Here is a 20,347-nt window from a genome sequence, read left to right as displayed (position 1 = left end):
AACCTTGGGATTGGTGAATGCGAGTTTGTGTTTGTCAAAGAGAAATTATCAAAGGATGCTATATGATTTTGTACAAAGGTTTTTGACGAATTTTTATAATAAAATTCGTGGGGATTTTTTGCCTGAAATCTGTGAGGTTTTTGGTGGATTTTTTTAAAATTCGTGGGTTCGTATTTGCTAAAAATCACATGTTCTTTACACAAAAAACACAAGGGTTTTTTAATTAGAAATTAATGTGTATTTACTATATGAAAATTGTGCACTATTTTTTGCACAATAACGTCATTTTAATTAGAAAAATCCTACGTTACCCCGAGTTTTCGGGACAGGGACGATAAAGGATGGCGGGATGAGTTTCCGGGAGGGCAAAAATCCTACCTTACCTCATTCAGTGGAATCCCAACCAATCCCTGTGGTGTCTCCTCCTCATCAACCTGGACCACATCTTCGGGATCAATATCCCATTCTAAAGTCCGAGTTTGTCAATACTTTGGGGTCTGACAATCCTAAAGTCGAAGAGCACCATGCACAACCACTAGCTTCTCTGCTCGTCTAGAGGTAAGTCTATTCCTCTTGATAGAGTGGATAAAGCCATATGTGGACCAATTCCTCTTTGCAGCAGAGGAACTAGCAACCTGTGAAAGTAGGCGAGTGGCAAGCAATTTCAATTGTGGTGTATCCCTCCCATGCCATGTCCACCATCCAATAGGGTTTTTTTGGGCTAATATGTCTATGTCCAACCTCGCTTGCGGTTTACTCAATGTAGGACCACAAAGATTTGTGAAGTCAAGGAATTGTGCACGAAGTATGGGAGCCTACTCCTCTGTATATATCTTATCAATGGCCTATGTGAACCCATCTAAAACCTCATCATCATCACATGGAGGCATCCTTCCATCCCTTGGTGCATACCATTTGGGATTCAATGTATAGGCTGCCATATGAAGCGAGGTGTTCATTATGTTCCACCTCTGTGTCACAATGGGCCTAATATGTTGCTCATAGAACCCTAAAGTAGGATCCTTAGCTAAAATTGTTTGCTTAATCTTCCCAAGCATACTGTCAAATGTCTCATATATCTCTCCAAGACTAGGAGAGTTTGTATCAACATATCTGATGACATCTACAATAGGTGAGATGATAGAGCAAACATATCTGCAAGTGCATAGTTCAAAATATTAAAACTAGAATATGAAAATCAGCAATCTAATATTTAATTTTTAAAACAATCAGCAATTTAATAATAAAATCAGTGATGTCTTACCTCACAGTGGACCACCAATTGTCATCAAGGATCTTTTGTTTGGCAGATTTTCCTTCAGTAGAGTTTGATTCCCACCATCTAGTCCATTCAGGATTCACCACTATCAACTGTAGAGGATCATGCACCTCAAGCATCCTCTCCAACAAGATGAAGTAAGTGGCATACCTACATTAATTAAAATAATAAAAAAATTAAATGGCATATCTACATTTTATTCAATGAGAATTAAAATAAAAAATTGGAAGTTTGATACAAAATTAAGTGGCATTAGCATACCTTATTTCAACGGGTTTGAGGAACTCCTTTGAAAATGATCTAAAGAGAGCAAGTGAGGTATGGTGGTTGCAAATGAACATTTGAATGTCTCTAGCTTCTGCCACCACTTGCTTCACCCAATCTATTTTTCCTATATCTTTCAATGCATGAACACAACATGGGGTCCAAACGATGTGCCTGTAAGCTCCCTCTACCATCAAAGCTACTATTTTGCACATGTGCTAAATCAATGATCACCTGTACAACATTAGATGCCCCAACCTCCTCTATGGCATCTCTCAAAATGCTAAATTGGAACTCTGCATCTTTACGCTTCCCTGAACAATCCACATCTTTCAAAAAATAAGAACCAACAGGGCATGTGAAATGATATTGATGAGTGGCCCATGTCTAACATCAGCCCACCCATCCATCACAATAGAGCAACCAGTCCTCATCCAAATTCGTTTCATATCCTCCATTAACACATTAACCTTGGAATACTCTTTGTCTAAGATAGTAGTCTGTAGCTTATGATCTCTAGGGGGTGTGATTGTGGGACCAAAATTGGCTATATCCATGACCATTTGTTTGAAGTAAGAGGAACGTGCCAATAGCATTAGCAAAAAAGAATCTACCTACAGATGACTCTAAAGCTTCACGTCCTTTTACATTAAACAAAGCTTCTACTGATCCTCCCTTCTCACTACCCATCTTCCTTTTTCCTCTTGTCTCAATTTGACTACTACTACCAATAATGGATGTCGTAGGCCCAACTGTTTGTGAAGATGCAAAAGAAGGTGGCAGTGTTACCACACCTTGTTTCCCCATTTCTACCTCCATATGCAATCTATGACATTCTATCCTCTCCTCATCTTTTAGTTCTGGACAAGCTTTGACCCCATGGCCTGGAACACCCAAAAAATGAGATTTTACCCTTGTGTAGTTGCCCCTAAAATCTGTTAGACAAACATGATAATTCCACAACCTACTACCTCCTGAATTTCATTTTTTTTCACCCTTAGGTGTAACATATTGGAGAAGAGGTTTTTTGCATATGTTTCCATAATTTTTCAAGGGCGTTTAAATACAACAGGTTGCTGCCCACTACTTCTCCCAGCACTTCCACTTGCATTTCTACCAATCACTTCCACTTCATTCTCACTACTACTATCACCCCCACTGCCCCCACTATTGCTCATTTTTTTTGAGTTTGAATAAGTTGATAAAATACAAAAAATAAAAAACAATCAGACATTGTCACATTTCTCTCAATTAATATTTTATATTTATAAAATATTAGTATTCATTGAGAATAAAATGAAAATGCCATTGTAGCTACAACAATACATGCCCTAGAAGGCTAGAAAAAAAAAACTAGATTCTCAGAGATCACATAAATGATAAAAGTTTTTAGTTTTATCAATTATGTAATCTCTGAGAATGTTGCAATCAAATATTAATACTATTATACTGGGGAATGCATATACTATCTGTAGACATCTAAAAATGGTCAACGCTTGGGGAGTCATACTTTAACATTTGCGCATTGCCTTATTTTAGGTTTTTTGCGTCGCATTAACATTTCTTCTATGTTACGCACTTGGTCTTTATTATTTGCGAGCATCGAGTCCTCCTTCTGCATTCCTCATTTTTATCGCTTTCGAATTAGGGTTTTGCCCTCTTGTCAATTTTGTCATTTTACGATCGATTCGTCATCGATCCTTGTCCTCTTCAATCATGTCAATTGGCGCCTATCAATTTGATCTCCTTGTCAATCTTGGTCAATTTGTCATTGATTTTTGTCAACCAATCTCAATCATTTATCACCATTGGTCCTTTGTCAATTAGAATCATGATCAAACCTACATTAATTTCTTGTTGTCTTGACCTAATTCCTTGTCCCCTTATTTCTAGGGTTTTATGATTTGTTCATTTAATCCTTTTCTTCTTCTTTGTGGGTTAAATAAATCTATTTATTTAGTCCTAGGTCTCTTTCATGAATTAATTAATGGATGAAAACCTATTAATTAATTCACCTAATTTCTATTTCATCATTTCTAATTTTCCTAATTCCTAATTTCTATTTCATCATTTCTAATTTTCCTAATTCCTAATTTCCACCTCATTTTCTAATTTGCTAAATTCAATTTCCACCTAATCAATTTTTCTCTAGTCTCTCCCTATTTTTGTGCTTCGGTGGAAGCATGAATTTCTCATGCGTCATACCTTTGGCATAGCAAGATGTCATAGGCTTTTAGTCCTCTAACCTTTGCATTGGCAATATGTCATAATTCATGACATAGAAGGTGTCATAACCTTCTTCCTTCAACTCAATTTTGCCATTTTTGAAATCAATTGTCTCTAATATCAATTTCATGCTAATCTTATCCTCTCTCCAATTTGTCTATAAATTGGATGAGTTTCTGAGATCGAATCAATCAATCACATTTTCGAGTAACCTTATGCTACAAATTTCATCAACAACTTGCTTTCCACTTGCAAATGCACTTTGTAGGTGAGAACAACATCAAATTGGAAGGTGAAAGAAGAACAATGGAGGAACAATGAAGGAGATACAGGCTTTGGTTTGCTTTTTATTGTAGTATTTCATCTTCATGCCTTTATTGATTGTAATTAGGATTTCTTATCATTGCAATCTAGTTTTTGTGTGATTGAGCTAGTTTAATTTCGATTTGCTTTGATGGTTTCCAAATTCTTATCTACACTATCATTCCCTTTCAAAACAAAATAAAAAATGAAAAAAAGTATAAAAATAAAAACCTTGCTGCTGTTGAAGGAACAACAATGGCCAATCAATGAAGCCACTACCCACTATCCACGATAGACTTTCCAGTTTCCATGGCAGGCAAAGAATACTGCGATTTCTAGCTAGACTGAATGCGATTTCAAGCCAGTCAAACTGTCAAAGTCTAAGCTATTTCTAGTTCCACTTTAAGCGATTTCCACTTCCAACTTGGCCCGTAAGTTGCAAACCCTGATTGCATAAAATGATAAAGTTTAAAATGAAAACTTTTTATGTTTGCCAACGAGAATAATAGATTATAGCGCTATGTTCGGTAGGGAAATTTATTTTTATGTTCGCCATAGGCGCAAACATAAAAATAAAACAAATGTTCCCTTCAAAAGTTCAAAACGTAAAAAAATTCGCACTCCACTATTATAGTTTTAAGTATTAACTTATTAAGTTTTAACTTTTAACTATTAAATTTAATATGAAATTCAAATTATTAAAATTTAATAAGATAGTTTGAAGCATAGTTGAAAAACTCGGACTCGGCAATGATTTGGCAAGCCCAATTTTTTTTAAAAACTCGGGACTCGCCAAAACTCGGGGAAAACTTGGCAATACTCGGCAACTTTATCGAACATTTGAAAATACATTTAAAAAAAAATATTATTCAAAAACACACATTTACACCAAATTTGTATAACATATATTGATTTCCATGATATATAAATCAAAGTCTGAGTTAAATACATAGCAAAAACCAAAAAACAAGTGCAACGTGTGAATAAGAGTTCAATACATATCAATGTATCATAGTGACATAGAGTCATAGACCACAAAACAACAACCTCTAAATTCTGATACATATCAAGTTTAAGTTTTGGTATCAATGAAAATGAGAAATCATAAATTGCGCCTATGACTATAGCTCAAAACTGAGTGTTGCCACTGGGGGGGTGGTTCTGAAGTAGTGGCAACATCCTCAATAGTTGCCTCTTCTGCATGATCAACCTCACACTCCTCCTCGTCACGTGCTGCCACTTTCGCATCCCATTCCTCTCCTGCCCTCTCCAACTCATCTTGCTGCTCATCAATAAGGAATGGATCCAAATCATTATCAACATCATCAAGAGCAACAACCCATTCTGCTGAATATGGATCAATGTCATCCAAGTCAAGTGCCTCATGTGAATCTTGCCCTTTCACCTTCTTCTCATGCAATCAAAGGTTGTACCGCACATAGACAAGATCATTCAAGAGTCAACCTATTGCGCTTTTTTGTGTGGATGGCCTCTAAAACACTCCAGTTGCGCTCACAACCAGAAGCACTACAAGGCTGCGATAATATGCGGATGGCAAGCTTTTGAAGATTAGGTGTTGTGGCACCATAATCTTTCCACCACAAATCTGCAAGGATAAAAAATGTCATTTATAACTTGCAAAGATTTTAATAATCTTAAAGAGAGAAATAAATGGTAAAATAAAATTAAACATATGTTTTTTTTACCTGGTTGTAGGGTGTCTCTTCTACGTTTGCAATCAGATGAAGAAAACAATGTCCCTGTGGCCTTCTTATAGCTCTGCAACTCATCAAGTATCAGGTCTCGGAGGTTCTCATCATTAGCTAATCTCCGAATGCATGTGTCGAGGCCAACTTTAACCTCTGCATCTGCTCTAAAACTCGGGGAGTAGAAAAACTTGGGATTCAAGTAGTAGGAAGTAGCATGAATATGTTGGTGGAGTTGATGGTTCCACCTCCAATCAATTATGCGCCATATGGGTTCATACTTGGTCTTGTTTGACCCATACAAGTGTTGGATCGCCTCTTTGGCCTTATCCATGGCCTCATATAGATACCCCATGGAGTTATGATCCCCATCCACCATTCGTAGCACCCTCACCAACGGTTCGGACACCTACATATAAAAAATTTAACAAAATCAGCAGATTGTAATATTAGAAAACTAACTAATAAATCATCAATTAAAGTTTCAAAACTTACATTGATGATCTCCTCCACCATCTTGGCAAAATTAGAATAAAAAATGGAAACCACAACCTTCTTTGCTTCAGGCTTCGTAGCATAAGGACTCCCCAACCATCTTTCACTCACGAACATCCGCTTCAGGTTGGACAATGCAGCTAGTATGCTCTGCAAGGTGAGGAAATTGGTAGCAAAGCGTGTGACCCCCGATCGCACGAGATCCTTACCATCAATGTGCTCTCTCATAAGATTCAAGACCCATGTGTGATTGTAGATGTATTTGGTGATATTCCTTCCATCTTCAACCACTTTCTTCACCCAACTTAGTTTCCTTATGTCCTCAAGGAGAAAGTCAAGACAATGGGCAGCACAAGGGCTCCACAATAATGTCGGATGCCTAGCCATTAGAAGTTTGCCGACTGCCACATATGCAGCTGCATTATCAGTCACAACCTGGACGACATTCCGCACTCCTACGTCTATCACCACCTCATCCAACATGTTGCACAAGGTCTCTGCATTCTTCACTTCATTGGAGGCATCAATTGATTTTAAAAATACTAATTGTCCCCTTGAAGCAGCTAGAAACTTGCTGAGTGTCCTATTCCTACCATCTGTGCACCCATCAGAAAGAATGGTGCAGCCATTTTTTCCCCAAATGCTCCTTCGCTCTTCCACTAATGGATGAGTGTTTTGGACCTCATCCTGCAATAACGGCCCACTCATCTCATAACGACTTGGGGATTTGAACCCCTTACTTGCCACAGTCAAATGTGATGACCAATTGGTCCCAATATAAACTAGAAACAACATTGAACGGAATATCGTTGTAGATCCAGAATCTAGCACACACCACCTTTGCCTGTTGGTGAGCCTCTTTATTCCATGCAGTGCCTAGCAATCCAGGTTGTGCCCCAGGAGTGTTACGTGGAATAGGGTAGTTTTCCATATGGCTGCCCACACTTCCCATTCCTCATATCCGTGGCCCAAGGGAAGAACTAGATGCCCCCACATCTGTATGTGACCCTATAGAACTCAAATCTGCCCTTGGAGCTGCCATTGCCTCTACTGTTCTCTTCTTTGTTGCCTTCCTTTGATCATATGCTTCAAGCGTTGCTATTGCATCCCTCGTAACCTATTCAGGATATTTCATCTCGGCATTCAATCTTTGCAAGGTGATATTTGAACCTATTAATGCCACCCTTTATAATCTTGGTGCAATGGTTACAAAGGATGTCTCCTTGTTTTGGACCTGGTGTACCATGTTTCCAACAAGGGTCTCTCTTTCTGCCAGTAGGCCCACCACCTCCACCTTTAGAAGCCATTTTCTTTCAGAAAAATGAGAAGAGAACCTAGCAAAACAAAGAGACTACATTAAGACATATGCAGATGAAAAATAGTACAACTACATGTTAACTAATAAAAACAAAAAATTGTATCCAAGCTCCACAATTCCTAGAGGCTAGCTATATTACTAATTTTCTTATATTTCTAAATGTTGCATTATTACTAATTTTCTGATCATTATTGTTTGACAGTCAAACAATAATGATCAGAAAATTAGCAATAATGCAACATTTGATCTCTTTATTTCAGTCAAACAATAATGATCAGAAAATTAGCAATAATGCAACATTTGATCTCTTTATTTTGATCATCTCCGATTCTCCACATACTAATTGTTATTTAATAATAAATATAATATTATAATCTGCGATTTTGCAGTGTTATTGCATTCGAGGTCAACATTCTAAAGTAATTCTTATTTCTTTCAAACGTGTTGATTAGATTGGATTTTTGGACTGAAAAACCTTTCAAATAAAAATTCGATGACTTCTAAGATGTTTTCTAAATTAACTATGTGTTCTAGATTCTAAATGGTACGAAGTTTGTCGGCTGAAAAAGAAGAGCATAAATTTATAAATATTAAAACCTGTAGTTCGAACTTCAAACTTCGCGTTTACTGTGCTTCACATCGGCTTAACTTTTGTGCTGGAAAATGACGGAAACATCCTCTTCACATCCTGCAATCCTTCGGTTTATTCGTGCCTTGGAAAATGACAAAAACGCCTCCAATATTTTTGTCCCGTTAAAGTTTAACAAGACAATGTAAAATAAAAATTAGGTTTTTCGTTTTGTTGCACTTTATTTATTTTTACTGCCGAATTTTCCGCCAATTTTTAGTGTTTTTCCAGTGTTCCACGGGCGTTGGGGACGGGGGGACCAAGGGCCTAAGTTTGGGGACGACGGGGGGTGGCGGGGTGGTGGTGCTGATATAGTTATACATATACATATAGTACTTGAAAAACTAGTTTTGAAAAGATGTATGATAGTATTACAGTATAATAATTACATTTCAAATGAGACTATAGGAAATTTGAAATACTAAATCTAAATACCAAGATTTCTAAGTTGTGTTGTTATATGGAGCCTAATCAGACTTGGAGGTTAGATTTTCCCTACTTCTATTGGCCCGGTTTCCCCCTATATTTTTCAACGGGGGTTTGGGGGTAGCGCCCCCAAGTTGGGGTCAAGGGGCGTTGGGTGTTATTTTTCTATTGGCCCACGTCCAATTAGAGTTACCCCTTAACCCTCAAAAAAGTCACTTTTTTTTTAAAATTTTAATTTTAAACATTGCATATACGTGGGGGCAACATGAGACGTCTGGGCGTCTCCCCGTCCCTGGAGAGACGTTTGCACGTCTCTCGAAGGACGGGGAGACGCCCAAATGTCTCCCAAGGAGACGTGGAGGCGTCTCCATGTCTCTCTGGGAGACGCCCAGACACGTCTCTCCAGGGATGGGGAGACGCCCAAATGTCTCCCAAGGAGATGTGGAGGCGTCTCCATGTCTCTCTGGGAGACGCCCAGACATCTCCCAAGGAGACGTCTCCACGTCTCCACGTCGTTGCGGTGGCGGTGGTGGGACGGCGAGGGATGTCTGACAAGGGGACGCGCCCAAAAAGGGGGGGGGGGACGCATCCCCATGGAACATTGTGTTTTTCAACGATTTTTTGGTATTTAATCGCCATGAGTTTTTTGTTTTACTCGTTGCCGAGTATACAAGCGAGTGACTCGCGGCCTGAAATGCCTCATGATTACTCGCGAGTTAGTGAAAAACTCGCAGAGTTTTTCATCACTGGTTTGAAGCATTAAAAAAATAATATAATAATATTAAAATCGTTTTCTTTTTTTTTTTTTTTGTTTTTTAAGAATTCAAACCATTTAGGTCGAAGATGATACTTTTAATTTAATTTTTAATTATTTTATAACAAAAAATAAAAAAATGACATATTTTAATGTTTTAATTTAGTCCAGTCATGGGGGACGTCCAGTCGTCCTTGAGACGGATTGGGGACTTCCCAGTCGTCCCCAGGACGTACGGATGTCCCCCATGACTGGGAAAACCGTCCCCCCATTTCCAGGACGCCCCCTGCAAATACCCCTATATTTGGGGATGGGGGGGATGTCCCCTGGCCGTCCCCAAGTCCCTGAAATGACCCCGGGACCGGGATGGGGGATTTTAGGCCGACGACTCGTCCCCGGGTTACATAGGAAAATTTGTGATTGTAAAGGTAGGAAAGACTTGTGAATTTTTTTTTTATGAGTCTTTTTGGATAATTTTTTAAAATAAATTGTGGATTTTTTTTGTAAAAATTGCAACATGATTTTCATTCTGCTAGCAACAAATTTGTAGTGTGTTGAGTGCTTTTTGACAAATAACAGGTTTATTCTAGCACGTGACTCATTTTCCTACACAACTCACTACCATTTTGGCACACAACTCATTTTCTTGTTTTTTAGGCCGGCGTGATAGTTCTTTGCAACTATTTGGTGCATCTTTCTACCTATTCAATAGTTTTTTTGGTAATTTTTGCCAATTTTTTGGAAAAAATAGTGGGTGTGTAGATGGCTTCCAAAAGTTTTTAGCACCTTTTCAAACAATTTCTTGACAAAATTGTGGTCATTTCTGGACGACCTAGGGTTTTTCACTTTTTTTGCAATTTTATGAAAATTTCCAAACTTGTTTTATAGTTTTTATTTCCTATTTTTTTTATAAAATTGTAGGTTGTACCTTGTTGGAGTTTTGAAAAATAAAATTTCCAAAAATTTCTAAAGTCTTCTTTCAAAAACAATGAGTTCTTTGTTTTTTGTGTTTTTGGAGTACATGAGGGATGGCTTCATTGATCAATATCATGTTGGAAGGCAACTTGTAATGTGTTGGAAGTGGATTCACTCTGAGAGGGGGGGTTGAATCAGAGTGAGTGAAATTCAGACCCAAATTGAACAAATAAAACACTGAGCAACATTGTGACAACTTGCAAACAATGAGTATTAAAACCAATCCCTAGAGATTCAGACAAAAACTTTATTAAATCATATGAAGTTGATTATTCAATATGCATTTTGAATAACCTTTGTCATGCTTATAATTATAACTGATTTTTGCAAATGGAAATATAACTTGAGCAGTTTAAAGTAATGCAGAAAATAAACAAGACATGATTTGTGAACAACAAACCATATACATAACTTAGGTATCAGAGCATTAACCTTAATGAAACAAATTGAGACAAACATGAACCCATAACACAATAGATTTCATGAGTGTAAAACCCTCTTGGGGTAGAAAAACCACTCGGCAATGAATTTCCTTTTATTAACTCAATGAGCACCAACTCAGTACACTGCATTTAGAAGTATTAGACTTCAAGGAGCACCCACCCCTATATCTCACAATATCTCTATAGCATCTCAAGTTACAAGCACTGAAAAACTTATATCTACACTATATTTGTGCATCTACAAATTTGCCAGTGTTTGAATGAGATTTCCAACACAATGATATGCAATAATCTCAGTTACAGGGTATTGTTATAATAGTACAATACATCTCTCTAAGTCACTGTATTAATAAAGGCTGAGAGTTCAACATATACTGTTTTATTTTCAAAGTATACCTCATAATTTTAAATATTTTATACACTCTGTTACAAAGAAATCATCATGTTTTCCATTCATACTAAAATACACCTCTCTGTTTCAACAAAAACCTTCACTGTCTGTTGAGAACTTGAGAGTACTTCAACATTTATAACCTTCGAAAACAGTTATCATACCCTAACCAGGGTTTCATCAACTAATCTTGAAAAACTTCTCTTTCTGTTTTAGAAAGGAAAACAAACTGATTATGCAAAAATGATTTCCTCTTATTTTTTAACAACTCTTTAAAAAATGACATTTAACCAAAGAATCCTTCATAACTAACAGGGAAACACCTTAACAGAAAATAATCCCTTCGAATAACCCATGCTCTTTTTCAGATATGCAAGAAGAATCAATAAACAAATGACATTGCATCTTTTACATCTTTTACCACAACACATATTCCCCCTTTTGTTTTTTGAATAAAAGACTTGAGATGATGAAACAATAATACCTGACAAGAAGATGCTAGTTTTGCAGACAAGAATCTGTAAAAATCGGGATGAAATCCCCATATATGCGGCCATAAAGTCCACCATTGGAATTGCCTTCGACTGCAGATTAACATATGCAAAACCCACCTCAAGAAATGATCACAATCGGTCATTGTAACTACCTTCTCCTTACCGACGATGATGGCCTATTAGGGTTCACAGTGTAACAAAAACAAAACAATCTCTTGCTTTAGAAGAAAATACCAAGCCCTTTGTCATATTGAAATGTATTTTTGATTCCGTAAAAAATATCACTTAAATGCCACTCCATGTCAACCAATCACCAGCTCACCTCCAAGTCATCGGGACCCACATCTCATATTGCCGACAACACTATACAAAGTGCTTTTTAAACAACATGCCAATAGTGCAATTCTTAAGCACTTAATGTTCATAACATAAACCACTTGTTGTCCTCATTTTTGTTTTAAAAAATGAAGGACCATTACATAAAATTTTTGTGAAAAAATGAAAATTTTACTCTATGGCATACTTCTCGAGGCATAATTTCGACTAATCCTTGGACTGGCTTAATCCTCAGTCCATCCTCGTACTACGTTTCGAATTTCGTCACATTCTGGATTCGTTTGCTATGTCTTTCCTTCAATTTCGGGTTTTTTTCTCCCTGACTACAGGTGGGAAATTTCTCTTGAATTGCAAGTTTTAATGATTTCCATTGTTTTGGTCTTTGTAGGGAAATTTTTGGCTAATTACAAGTGCACTTTATTGAAAAATAAGAACTTGTAATTTGCTTTTTATGTCCCCCTTGATGCTTTTTGGCTTTTTAAGTTAAAATAGGGATTTTTTGGATAAGTTACAAGTAAATTTGTAATTCTTTTCTAAAACCCCTACTTTGATGTCTTTTGCTTGTAATAGGGATTTTAAACCTCTATTACATATGTGCAAGTTATTAAAACTTGTTGTAGGGATTTTATTTTCCCTTTACAAGTAATTTGTAACTTGCACATCTCTCTCCAAACCTCGATTTTGCCTAGAATTGAAATAAAGTGACATTTTAAACTTGCTATGTTGCCCAAAAAACCCGATTTTCTCCATAAAGTGCAAATTGGGGAATTTTAAACTTGTAATTGCATTTTTAAAACCCGATTTTGCCTTGTTGATGGAAACAGTGAAATTTTAAACTTGCAATTGGATTTTTAAAACCCAATTTTGCCTTGTTGAGAGAAAAGTAACATTTTAAACTTGTTGTTTGCTCTCAAAAACCTGATTTTCCTTATTGCATGCAATTTTAAACTTGTTGTTCTTTCCCAAAAACCCGACCAGCAATATTGGAGGATTTTGTTGAAGATTTCCAATGATTTTTGTGGAGAAATTCAAGGAGGAGGAAGGCGTTTTGGATTCCTTGCTATTTTCATGCATTTTCCAACTCTCTTCAAGCCATTTGGAAGACATTATTGCTGGTTTTATGGGGTTTTAACAGCAAAAACGTTTTTTGCCAAAACCACGATTTTCTTTCCTAAGTTGCCACGTTTTCATCTCTCCTTTAGGCGTTTTTTCTTATTATGCTAAGACGTTGGGGTTTGATGGAGGATTGATCACTTCTCGTGCCATTAAGTTTGCATTTGGTGCCACGTTTTGCTGCCCAAGGCGTTTTGGTAAAATGTGGCTAGGGTTTTGGAATGCGGTTAATTTCTTTTTAAGAGTTCTCCTTCCTTCTTTCAAAGATTGATCATCTTTTTGAAGAGGCATTTTCAGTTTGAAGCAAGGTTTGATTTCTTTTCTTTCTTTGTTTCATTTTCTTGTTTTCTTGTCTTCTTGTTTTTTTTTCTAGTTGTAAATTTGTATATGATTATTTTGCCCCAAAAATCGGTTTTGTGAGAGAGATTTTCCCCTTGCAAGGTAATTTGTGGATTGCATTGTTCTTCCCCATTTTCCCTCTTTACTTGTATTCAGGATTTTAAATCCCGATTGCAAGTTGGATGAAAATAATGTTCTTCCCTTACGGTTAAAAAAATTTAACCATCTTTGGTTGAAATTCCAAGTTGCAAAGATGAAAAATACCCATTCTTTCAAAATCGGCTTTTTAGAACCGGATTACATGTTGAAAGTTCTTCCCATTTTCTTGAAGACGATCTTCCCAAAATCTTTTCATTTTCACTCATATTCATTTCCATCATCCGTACATGCCATTTCATCCACCCATTTCATACCTTCATTCATTTTCCCCATTTAAAGTCTACCTGCGGTCAGCCATCCAAAACCCGAAATTGGTCCAAAATGCACTCAAAAAACACTTGAAAATGAGTTCTAAATGTCCAAAACACAAGTGCAAACTTGTAGTTACCCATTACACATATGAAGTTGCATGTTTGTTCTCCACAATTGCAAGTTAATGCTCTTGTTTTTCCCACACGTAATGCAACTTCCAAAACCCGAAATTCACTTGTGAGCCCATTTTTGCATCAATTTATCCCTTCCCTTGTCAGTTCGGTTTGCACACACGATCTACCAAATCAATGGATTAAGGCATGGGCCTTATTTTGGAAGTAGATTTCAAGATTGGAGGATGATACAAAGAAGAGATACAACAATAATTCATGGTTGAGAGCATAGAATGCTTTCAAGACAAAGATGGTCATGACATAAAAAGAGCAAGGCAACCCTTTCCCTCTTGAAAAGCTAGTACTACCCCAAGCAAGAAGATAAGGATGCAAGTTCCGGTTCCGGTTCAAGATGTCTTTACCAATCCAAAATACTTCAAGTTCTAGCATCCTGAAGCGACATGAAGACCATCACAGACAAAGGATGATGCAGTTAGAGTCACGTCTTTAGACACGTGGAATAGTTTTAGTTATGCATTTGTAATTTTTTTTTGACATGTTACATGTAAAAAAATAACTTTGTAATTGCAAGTTAACTCATTACTTGCACTTTTGTAATTACATGTAAAGCAACTACAAGTTGTGTTCAATTAGGACTGTAGTTGGAATAAGTCATAGTTAGTTATTGAATAAGTCTTGGTGGTTGAGAGAATTTCTCAAGTTAGTTGAGATCCTCTCACCTTTTTCTCATGGCTCCTCTCCTATAAATACTTGAGGGGGTCTATTGTAATTTTTATCTTTCTGGAAAGTAAGCAAAAACTCTGACAAATTTACAGCAAAGAAGTCTTTGAGCTTTCATGGGTAAATTCAAAAATCGAAAGGAATAGAAGGAAATTGCTCAAGCTTTGGGTCTTTGTGCTACATTCTTGAGTTAGTGTTCTATATTATCTTTCTTGCAAGTGTTTCTTAAAGAGCTTAATCGATTTTGATTTGCAGTCTTTGTGCTGCAAGTATTTGAGGTTAATATAGATTAAAATAAATATTTTGTTGAGAGAAGCTGTAAGTCTTTGTGCTTACACTTATTCTTGAGAGAGTTTAGAAGCAGATTTTGTGAGAAATAGCTGTGAGTCTTTGAGCTTATACTCTTTCCCATTGTTTTAAGTAGAAAAGAATAAGAGGTTCCAGTCTTTGAGCTGTTCTAATTTGTTCTGGAGCTGGTGGTACAAGAAAAGGGTAGATAGCTTGATATTGCTATCTCGTCCCGAAGGAAGTGACGGAAGTCTTTGAGCTTTCAGGAAACTTCATTTCCTTTCTCTCATTTCATTTCGAAAGTTGTTACTACTGTTTTATATCAAATCGCTATCACTTCTTTGAAGAGAAAAGGATATTGTCTTTCTTGAAAGAAGAAGAAAGATTGCTGTCCCATCCTATTTTTTTTTCAAAGTTGTAGTTAGATTGGGGGAGCCTTCCCTTAATTAGGAGAGTTTTACTCACATGCTGTGGTTGAAACCACAATTTTGTATATTTCCCCAAGTGTACAAAATTTTCAACCAACACCACTAGTACCTAGGCGTTAAGTGAAAGGTATACGCCATGACAACTGGCATTAAACAAAGCCTCATGATGTCACCCTTTTTGTCGTCAAGGACAACTAAGGGACAACAAACTCCCCCTTTGTCCTTGATGGCAAAAATCATGCCATCATTGACTTTGAAATGCAAATAAAATACCACTGAAACAAAAACTGCAGAATGCAAAGTGCCAATGCCAGACAAAACCACTGTCAATAAGCATATAAACCAATAATACCAAATGTCAATCTGTCACCTGCCATCTGTCAATACAAAAAAATGGATGCCAAGAATCTCATCTGTCAAAACAATCAAGAATGCTGTCAAACATGAAACAACTGTCAATACCAAGATGAAAGCAATACCAAATGCCAAGAATTCTGTCAATTATGAATGCAATGCTCTGTCAATGTCAACTGTAATCATGTCAAAAATGCCAAATGCCAATATCATCTCATGAATACCAAATAACATCCGATGTCAATATCATTTGTCAATGATGCTTTCTCCCCCTTGATTCAAGGACAAAGGACAAAAACAACAGAATACTGCTTGTGGAGAGCAAAGCTCCCCCTGATTGAAGTCAGGAATTTAAGAAAGAGTAGATTGAGAGATGACTCCCAACCTGTCCGTGAAACGTTCAAATGCTTCTTTAGATAAAGCTTTTGTAAAAATATCAGCTACTTGTGCCTGAGAAGGCACATACAACATCTGAAATTCATTAGCTAACACTTGTTCTCGAAGAAAGTGTAATTTGATAGCAACATGTTTAGTGCGAGAATGCATAACACGATTCTTAGAGAGATTGATGGCACTAGTGTTATCACAGAAAATGGAAATGGGTTTGTCAACTGAAATATTCATATCAACAAGTTGATGAGACATCTAGATTAGCTGAGTACAACAAGCAATTGCTGCAATATATTCAGACTCTGCATTTGATAAAGTGACACAATCTTGCTTTTTACTGTGCCAGGCAACAAGACAATCACCTAGAAAGAAGGCTGCACCACTGGTGCTCTTTCTGTCATCCATACAACTAGTCCAGTCAGCATCAGTGAAACCAACAAGTGAAAAATTGTTTTGCCGAGGATACCATAAACCATAGTCTAAAGTACTCTGAATGTACTTAAATATTCTTTTCACAGCAGTCAAGTGAGATTGTTTAGGTGCAGACTGAAAGCGTGAAACCAAACATACTGCATACATTAAATCAGGTCTAGATGCAGTTAAATATAGTAAACTGCCTATCATTGATCTATACTCTGATTGATTTACCTCAGGAGAATCATCAGACTTAGTCAATTTGCAGCCAGTCTCCATTGGAGTGCTAACTGATTTGCAATTTGGCATGTTAAACTTCTTAAGCATTTCTTTTGCATATTTAGTTTGTGACAGAAATATGCCCCCTTCCAGTTGCATTACTTGAAGACCAAGGAAAAAGGCTAATGCACCCAACATGGACATTTCAAATTCAGATTCCATGAGTTTTGAAAACTCTTTAGACAAAGAATCATTATTGCTGCCAAAAATAATATCATCCACATATACTTCAACAACTAAAATATCATTACCTTCAACCCTGACATACAAGTTACAGTCAACTCCACCTCTAGTGAATCCATTTGCTGTAAGGTGGGCATCCAATCTGGAGTACCAAGCTCTTGGAGCTTGTTTAAGGCCATAAAGAGCCTTTTCAACCTATATACATAATTAGGTTTATCTGTAGAGACAAACCCTTTTGGTTGTTCCATATACACCTCCTCATCAAGATAACCATTTAGAAATGCTGTTTTAACATCCATTTGATAGACATTAAAGTTTTTATAACAAGAATATGCAAGAAATATTCGTATTGATTCTAGCCTAGCAACAGGTGCAAATGTTTCACCAAAATCTATACCTTCTTGCTAGGCATAGACTTTACAAACAAAACGTGCCTTATTCCTAACAACTTTACCAAATTCATCAAGTTTATTTCTGAAAATCTATTTTCCCCCTATAACATTTTTATCATCTGGCCTAGGCACTAGTTCCCAGGTTTTATTCTTTTCTATTTGATTGATTTCATCTCTCATTGCATTTAGCCAACATCATCAATCAATGCATCAGAAACGGATTTAGGTTCAAAATCAGTTACCAAACAATAATGCTCAGCCATTTGAGCTTGTTCATCAGCTTTTTCTCTTCTCCTAGTCATGATTCCTGCATCTATGTCACCAATAATCTGATTTTGAGGATGTCTTTTAGTAATGATTCTGGAGGGTGTATGTAGAGGAATTTCTGCTTTAGAAGTAGATGCAACTTTAGGACTAGATGCACTCTCTACATTTGTTATTTCTGCTTCAACAAATTTAGGAGCTTGATCAAGTCTTATTGGTGTATCCTCCTCAACATTGTACATCATCACTTAGAAGCAATTGCTCATCAAATCTTACATTAACTGTTTCAACAATTTTGTTCAACTTGTTATTGAAACATTTATAAGCTTTGCTATGAGTCGAGTATCCAAGAAAGATATCCTCATCAGTTTTAGTATCAAAGCTTCCTAGATTTTCTTCATTTCTTTTAATGTAGCACTTGCATCCAAGAATCTTAAAATATTTAATGGAAGCAGCTTTACCATACCAGAGTTCATACGGAGTAAAGGTAGGATTTACCTTGATTTGTACTTGATTTAGAATGTAAATTGTTGTATGAACAACTTCTTTCCAGTACCTATCTGGCAGATTTGCTTCATTGAGCATTGTGCGAGCCATTTCTTTGACTGCTCTATTTTTTCTCTCAACTACTCCATTTTGTTGGGGTGTTCAGGTAGCAGCATATTGTCTTTAATGCCATGTCTTTCACAATAATCTATAAATTATTGTTATGTAAACTCACCACCCTTATTTGATCTTAAGCATTTTAATTTCAGATCAGATTCACTTTCAACCGTCTTTTTGAAAATCTTAAACCTGTTAAATGCTTCAGATTTGTGTTTAAGAAAAGTGACCCATACCATTCTGGCATAGTCATCGACAAAAAGCATAAAGTACTTTTCACCATTTATTGACTGTGTCCTTGTAGGACCACACAAATCTGTATGAACAATCTGTAATGGTCTTGTGGAAGAGTGTTCTTTAGATTTGAAAGACACTTTTATTTGTTTACCTTTCAAACACTCTTTACAAATTGAGTTTAAAGGTTTACTTTGATAGGCAATTCTCTAACTGTAATATCCCAGTTATTTTTTATTGTTTTTAGGCCAATAATAATCATCCACAAACAGATAACCCGTTAAGGTTAGAAAGGGAAATATCCCAGACCAATTTTTTCAATTTTTCAATTACAAAGAGTAATGCAACACACATTTGTTAGGGTTAGCACTTAAACCAAAACGATGCAGAATACAACTCTAACCAAGAATGTACACCAGGATCCCGGGCTGGGCAAGGCGTGAGCATATGGTCAGAGGGTCTTAAAGCATTCCAAAAGTAACTCTAACCAAGAATGTGCCCAAGATGGACTAACATATGGTCAGAGAATCTTAGTGCATGCTGAAAGCAACTCTAACCAAGAATGTGCCCAAGATGGACTAACATATGTTCTGAGGATCTTTACAATTACAACCGCTGAAAGGAAAACTTGACACCAAGCATGTGCTTTCAAACCCAGGGTGGGAATGGAGCTACCATATGGCGGAGATGCTAAGAACTTAGAAATGGAATTAAATGTAAATAACAAGCGTGAAATGAAAATGAGAAGAAATGCTGCCAGTACTACTGTTCAGCTTACAATATGATAGTAAATGCTTGCCAAGATCATAAGATTAAGACTATACAATGCTGCAGTAATATAGAAGACTCTCCCGCGCTTAACAAAAATGATAAGTCCAAGAAATTCTACTCAAGGATCAATCTTAATATTTTAATTTATGACAGACCTGCACTTGAAATGCTTAATCAGCAACACATGGAAGCACTAAAATGCTCATTACTCTCTCAATACTAGTCCGAATGACCCAAAACCAAAAGCAAAGGCTTCCTATGAAGGAGGTGACCCAACCAATACCAAGAAATCAGACATTAACCCCACAGATTATTTAACATGAACCCCAAGGCAATTCCCAGTAGTGACGCCAGGCAAGAATGGCGATTCTTCTCTATAAAATAAAACACTTCATATTAGAATCTGCAAATTTGCACAAAGGAGCGCCCAACCAAAACAAGAGGAAATATGCAATACCCAGAATGAATATGTTTTTATTTTGAAATATATGAGTGAAACTACAAATCTGCCCTGCTAACCGCGACTCCCGAAAATGAAATGAAATGCAAATAACTGAACTTCAAGCACAACTCAAGCTACAATGCAATCCCCACTACAAACTCTCACAACTACACTAAATCACCACTAGTTGCTATCTTTCAAGCAAGAAGCAATGCCAAGGCTAGGAGGCATTCATTCCTCGAAGCAACCCCAATACCATTCCGGCAGAGTAACATTACATTAGACATAAGATGCCCAAATGAAGGGAAGAGGCCTCCATTTATAAGCTTAACAAGGAATCTCAAGAGGCTTTTAGAAAGTGCGCCCTAATTTCACATTTGAATTTTCCTCCAAGAGATGATGCCACTTTTAAAAGCTTTAATTAACCTTTATTTTAATTCACTTCTCTTCATAAAGTTGGCACCCCTTTTCATAAGCAAGATTTTAGACCTTAGGAAATATTAAATCCCTTCCATGATGCGTCCACCCTTGAAGACCACCTTTTAAAACA

At 36.7% G+C, this 20,347-nt stretch overlaps 1 protein-coding gene across 2 annotated transcripts in view; it reads left to right on the top strand.

The window, feature by feature from the left end:
* LOC131039339 (uncharacterized) overlaps positions 1-20,347 on the top strand; it is a 100,062-nt gene that overhangs the window by 21,541 nt on the left and 58,174 nt on the right. The gene's annotated exons all lie outside the window — the stretch shown is intronic.

Source organism: Cryptomeria japonica, chromosome 9, assembly GCF_030272615.1.
Source record: "Cryptomeria japonica chromosome 9, Sugi_1.0, whole genome shotgun sequence".
In the NCBI taxonomy this organism is placed as follows: domain Eukaryota; kingdom Viridiplantae; phylum Streptophyta; class Pinopsida; order Cupressales; family Cupressaceae; genus Cryptomeria; species Cryptomeria japonica.
This window is presented reverse-complemented; position numbering and strand designations above follow the sequence as displayed.